This window comes from Brassica oleracea, chromosome C6 (genome assembly GCF_000695525.1).
Source record: "Brassica oleracea var. oleracea cultivar TO1000 chromosome C6, BOL, whole genome shotgun sequence".
Taxonomy (NCBI): domain Eukaryota; kingdom Viridiplantae; phylum Streptophyta; class Magnoliopsida; order Brassicales; family Brassicaceae; genus Brassica; species Brassica oleracea.
The window spans coordinates 1,620,172-1,625,979 of NC_027753.1; positions in this window are offsets into that span (position 1 = coordinate 1,620,172).

Consider the following 5,808-nt stretch of genomic DNA (forward strand, 5'->3'; position numbering starts at 1 on the left):
ATGGAGTGGATTGCCATTAACCAGGCCCGGTCCAAGACCGGTCCAATACCTAGAAGATGGAGAGACGGCCGAAGCCCTAGAGAGAGGAGAGAGAGAGAGCTGGCTTCAGGAGAGAGAGAGAGGCGGCCACAAAGCTTGGAGAAAAGGAAACCCTTTCCTTTTCCTAGTAGATGTAATCTTTCCATTATTATGTATTAGTAGTTTTCCTAATCCTAGTGAGTTTAGGTTTTGGATACTTTTCATTTATCTTCATCTTGTAATCCTTATATAAAGGAATCCTCTTGATCATTAATAATACACAGAGAAATATTCAGTCTCTAAACTCTCTAATTACAACATTACCCTAATTCTAAAAAGAAACGCCGGCAGTTTATTTTATTCTTACTCTCTTATTTTTCTTCTTCTCTCTCTCTTTATTCTCTCTGTTTCTCTCCTCTTCTCTCTCTCTCTCTCTCTCTCTCTCTCTCTCTCTCTCTCTTTGTTCTCTAAGATTTGTTGCAGGCGATTGAAGCTCTGCCGGTGATAGAAATCGTCATCAACAACTCCGCAAGTGATGGAAATGCAGGTGATGAAAACGGCAGCAATGGTGATTTTTTCTTCTCGCGATTCAGATCTGTTCAAAACGACAGTGACTCTACCGAATTTGATGAGGAATTCTGGATGTTTACTTTGATTTAGTTTTTTTTTAGTATTCTGGATTTTTTTCGATTTAAGATTTTGAAGAAAGTTATATAATTTAGGGTTCTTATTGTTCTTATTCTTCTTTTCGGAGTATTTTTAGTGTTTTGATTTATTTCATCTCCAGATCTGGATTCAGTATAACTTGGTGTTACTAACTCACTCGCTCGGTACAACTAACTCAGTAGCACTTAGTATTACGTAGTATAACCAATAGAACTCAGTATAACTCGGTAGTACTCAGTATTACGCAGTATAACTCAGTATAACTACACTCAATAATACTTATGAATACTCTGTATAACTAGTATAACCAGTATAACTAAGTATAACCAGTATAACCAGTAAAACAAAGTATAACTTAACACCATTATTATCCAGTACAACGAAGTATAACTCGGTACAACTAAGTATAAATATACGGTATAATGCAGTATTCGAAATTTGAAATTCGAAAATTTGGAATTTTGAAAATTTTGAAATTTTAAAATTTGAATTTTGAATTTTTTTTATTCAAAATAATAATTTCGAAAATACAAAAAGGTAAAGTCGAATATTCATGTTTCATTAAAGCAATAGGGGTATAAGAGATTTGAGAGGCCCATAAGAGATTGGCTCACCACAAATAGGGGTATGGGATGACCCTTCTCATCAAAAGACCATTATCTTCAAGGACCATTAATTATCTTCAAGTAACAATCTCGCCTATGCCTCTCTCTAATCGCCTATACCCCTTTCTTTTTAATGAAATTTGAATATCCGATTTTACACTTTTGTATTTTTCGAAATTATTATTTTTTGAAATAAATTCAAAAATTAAAAAATTTCAAATTTTTAAAATTTCAAAATTCAAAATTTCAAAACTTTAGTTATTGTTGCACAGCTGGTAAAATTACATAATACTGAAATAGTTTTACTTAGTTGTATTGAGTTATACTTCGTTATATTGAGTACTATTTAGTTATACTGAGTTCTACTGGTATTACTGAATTATACTGGAATTACTGAGTTATACATGTATTACTCGTATTACTGAGGATTAATGAATTCTACTGAGTTCTACAAGTATTATTGAACTATACTGGTATTACTGAGCTATACTAGTTATAACAAGTTATACTGAATTATACTAGTACTACCGAGTTATACTGAGTTAACAATTCTTAAATCAACAAACCCAGAAGAAAACCTAAATCATAGTATACCCAAATTTCTCTGTAACAATTCCAAATCAGAAAAATCTAGAACAAAAACGAATCACAAATTGAAGAACAACCCGGAATTCCTCATCAACATCAATAGTTACAGAAGCAGAATCCTAATCCATAAAACAGATATAAAACAAAACCCTAATCTAAAAATGTAGATCCACAATTCGTCATCTTGTTGACCGTTTTCGCAGCTGAACCATGGTGGATCCAAGCTATTTCAGTGTTACTTCAGGCTGAACCGCCGCAAATATGTTTGGTCATATCTTTTAAATCTACGAAGAAAGAAGAAGAAAAAAGAAGAGAGATAAAAAAAGATTGATAAAAGAAACCAGAGAAGAACGGATCGCAGAGAAAGAAAGGAGAGAAGAAGAAATAGAAGAAGAAAATGAACTTACGCTTTGAGATAGGAGGGTAAGGAAGTCAATGTTCCGATCTTCAAAGTCGATGACCATATCGGTGTAATTATCGCTGGTCTCACCGCCGATGGACGTGTATTCTCTCGTTACATGAGATCTGAATCCGTCAATCACTCTTTCACCTATGAGCCTCCTCTTCCCGTTGGCCGTCTTGTCGTCAAGGTCCATTTAGTGTTTTCTCAGGTTTTCTTCAGAGTGGCAAAGGTGAGGATCACCCAACGCTTCCACATTTACTGTTTTCTAGGTTAGCTCACGTTAGTCTGGTCAAGGTCTTGCATGTTCCGAGTTGAGCTATATTGACTCAATCAGGTGTCTATTTGCTTATATATGTTATCGATGTACACGTATATGCGAGTCTTTTTCTTATTGGTAGCTATTGCGAGCATAGGTAGTTACGATATTGTTTGACTGAACATAGTAACCATATGCTTAATAACGAATAGGACTAAACATGTATTGTTTGAGAATTGCGGAAGATTAATAATTTCATGTAAATGAATGAGATGACATTTGTATATAGTAATATTTGTGGTGAGGCAGACTCAGCAGGGCAGAGGTGAGTTCCTGCACGTTGGAGTCTTGCCTATGGCTTAGCGATGCAGAGGTTGTTAGAATGAGAGAATTATTGAGAGTTTATTTATGGAGAATGAAGAACATGAAGAACATAGAGAGAGAGAAAGTAGATCTCAAGATGTAAGAGAAAGAAGGAGATAATAGTTTCCTTAATTTAATTGTGGATCTGCGTACAAGTATTTAAAGACAAATGACCTCAGTACACAATATAATAAAATATCTTCTTCTCTCTTCTTCTTCTCTTCAATAAAATCGAGCTTATAAAACCTTTATAAAACCTTATAAAAGCTTTTATAAAAGCTTTATAAAATCTTATAAGTCTGGCAGCTTAATTCTCAAGTCTGGCAGCTTAATTCTCAAGTCTGGCAGCTTACTTCTGCTTCATGTCAACACTCCCCCTCAAGCTTGACCATATGGAACAAGTCAAGCTTGGAAGCCATGAAGTATTCCCTCATTAAAACCTCAACTAGGTAAAACCTTTTGGGAGAAAACCCAAGTCAAGGAAAAAGAGTAGAACACTTCATGAAGGAGATATCAGTGACATGAGAGGTCTATGAGTCCCAATTTTGGATGGATAAACTCACAGACTTTAGTGCTTGCTGCCTTGGTGAAGATATCAGCTAACTGATCTTCACTTTTAGTATAGCAGGGTAAAATGATCTTCTGCTCCACAGCTTGTCTCACGTTGTGGCAATCTACCTCTATATGTTTGGTCCTTTCATGGAAGACTGAGTTGCTAGCAATGTCTATAGCAGCCTGGTTATCACTATGCATCGTGATTGGCGTTGTAACTTCAATTCCCAAGTCCTTAAGAAGTCCCTTGATCCAAATCAACTCGCTTGTGAGCTTCCTCATAGCTCTATATTCTGCCTCAGCACTTGAACAAGACATCACCTTCTGCTTCTTGCTCTTCCATGTTACCAAATTGCCTCCAATGAAGGTACAATATCCAGTAGTTGATCTCCTATCAACTCGATCTCCTGCCCAATCCGCATCACAGTACCCAACAATCTCAGTGCTTCTATTGCATCCCATCCATACTCCTTGGCCTGGTGCCTCTCTTAGGTACCTGAGAATCCTCTCAACCATGTTCCAGTGGTGTACCTTGGGAGCTTGCATGTGTTGGCTTACTTGGTTTACTGCAAAGCATACATCTGGTCGGGTAATGGTAAGATAAATGAGTTTTCCCACCATTCTCCTATAGTGCTTTACATCTTCATATGACTTGTCTTCAATATGACGGTGTGGCATTCAGTTTATCTGAAACATCTCTTGCAATCTTTTCGATCATTTCTGCTTCATTGTCCCTAAAAAATAGTAAGAAAAACGGAATTGTTTCCATCAAATGGCCATGAGAAAGAAAAAAAATATAGAAATAACATTTCTCATTTACCAACATTTATGACATTTATTTCTTATATTCACTCGTCCAACAGAGAAATACTCTTTTATCATTTCAGTTCTATTCTACTTACCTTAACTCCTCTTTAATTTATTCGTAAAATACACTCACCACTAGGATATGACCTGCGCCTTGCGAATGATGAGTTTACTTGTATATATTATCGACATTTTTTTTATATATTTGATCATTTTATTCATACATCTACAATGTTTTTTGTTGTTATTATATAATTTCTTTCCGATGGACCGGATCAATTTTTATTAAAAATTGTGGAACTAAACTATAATTAATATATCATGGGTTGACCAGATTGAACATTAAACAAATTATGACATAAAAACCTTATTTTTTCCACCGAACACATTCTTGAAAAAAGTGAACAGTATCGTCTCCACAGTTGAATTATATTGAGATTTATCTTCTATATGGTTTTGAAAGGTTTCAGATCAACCATCATGTTGATACATATTATTTTAATGTTTTTAGTCGTATGCTTAAGAAAAACTTACATTTTTGTAAATTAAAGTCGTTTTAAACAAATTCAAAATATAACATATAAGAAAAATATCTAACATATAATAAAAATATAACATATAAAGTTTCCTCATTTTTGTAATTTAAAGTCGCTTTAAAAATTTTAAAATATAACATATAAGGTTTTCTTATTTTTTAATTTAAAGTAATTAAAAAAAAATCAAAATATAACATATAAGAAAAAAATTAATTTTTTTATTATATGATTAATGTGAATGTTTAATTTTTTTAATAATATAAATTAAACAAAAATGAAGAATGATGTAAAAATTGTTATCAAATCTTTATTATTCATAGTCATTAGTTGTCGAATACATTTTAATCATATTAGGTAATTTCGTAGCTTTTATTTAAGGAAAGAATACACGCTTTTATATTTTGGGTTAATATAATGTTCTCTACTAATTGGATTTGGACCAACATTTTTTCAATTGATTCTTAAGCTGCCACGTAAGCTAAATTGTCAACATAATTAATTGACACAAAGCAGAGTCTCTTTTTAATTAGTACAAAGTTAAGATTACAACTTTTTAAATGATCCTCAATTAATATATAGGGGATTTTGAGAGGAAAATAATCAAAAGAAATTTTCATTAAAGAGGTAAAAAATCATTTTACCCCTACTTTATAGATATATATAAATATAAATAATTATTTCAATAAATAAAAAATATTATTTTCGAATTTGAACTTTTATAAAAAAAAATTGAATTTTTATTTTTATTTTGAAATCCGAAAACTCTTTTTGGAACTATTTTAAATTTAAAGTATTTATTTATTTATTTTTAAAAAATTTAAAATCAACCTTCAAAGCCATACCCCTCACTGCAAACCATAAGTCAGTTAAGCATAGGAATATAAATGTATATTAGATCTTGATCCGCACAACCGTGCAGATGATTATTTTCTTTTTTATACATATAAATATTTGATTTACATGATTAGTGGTATATAATTTTAATATTTACCATACTACTAATAGTTTAATATA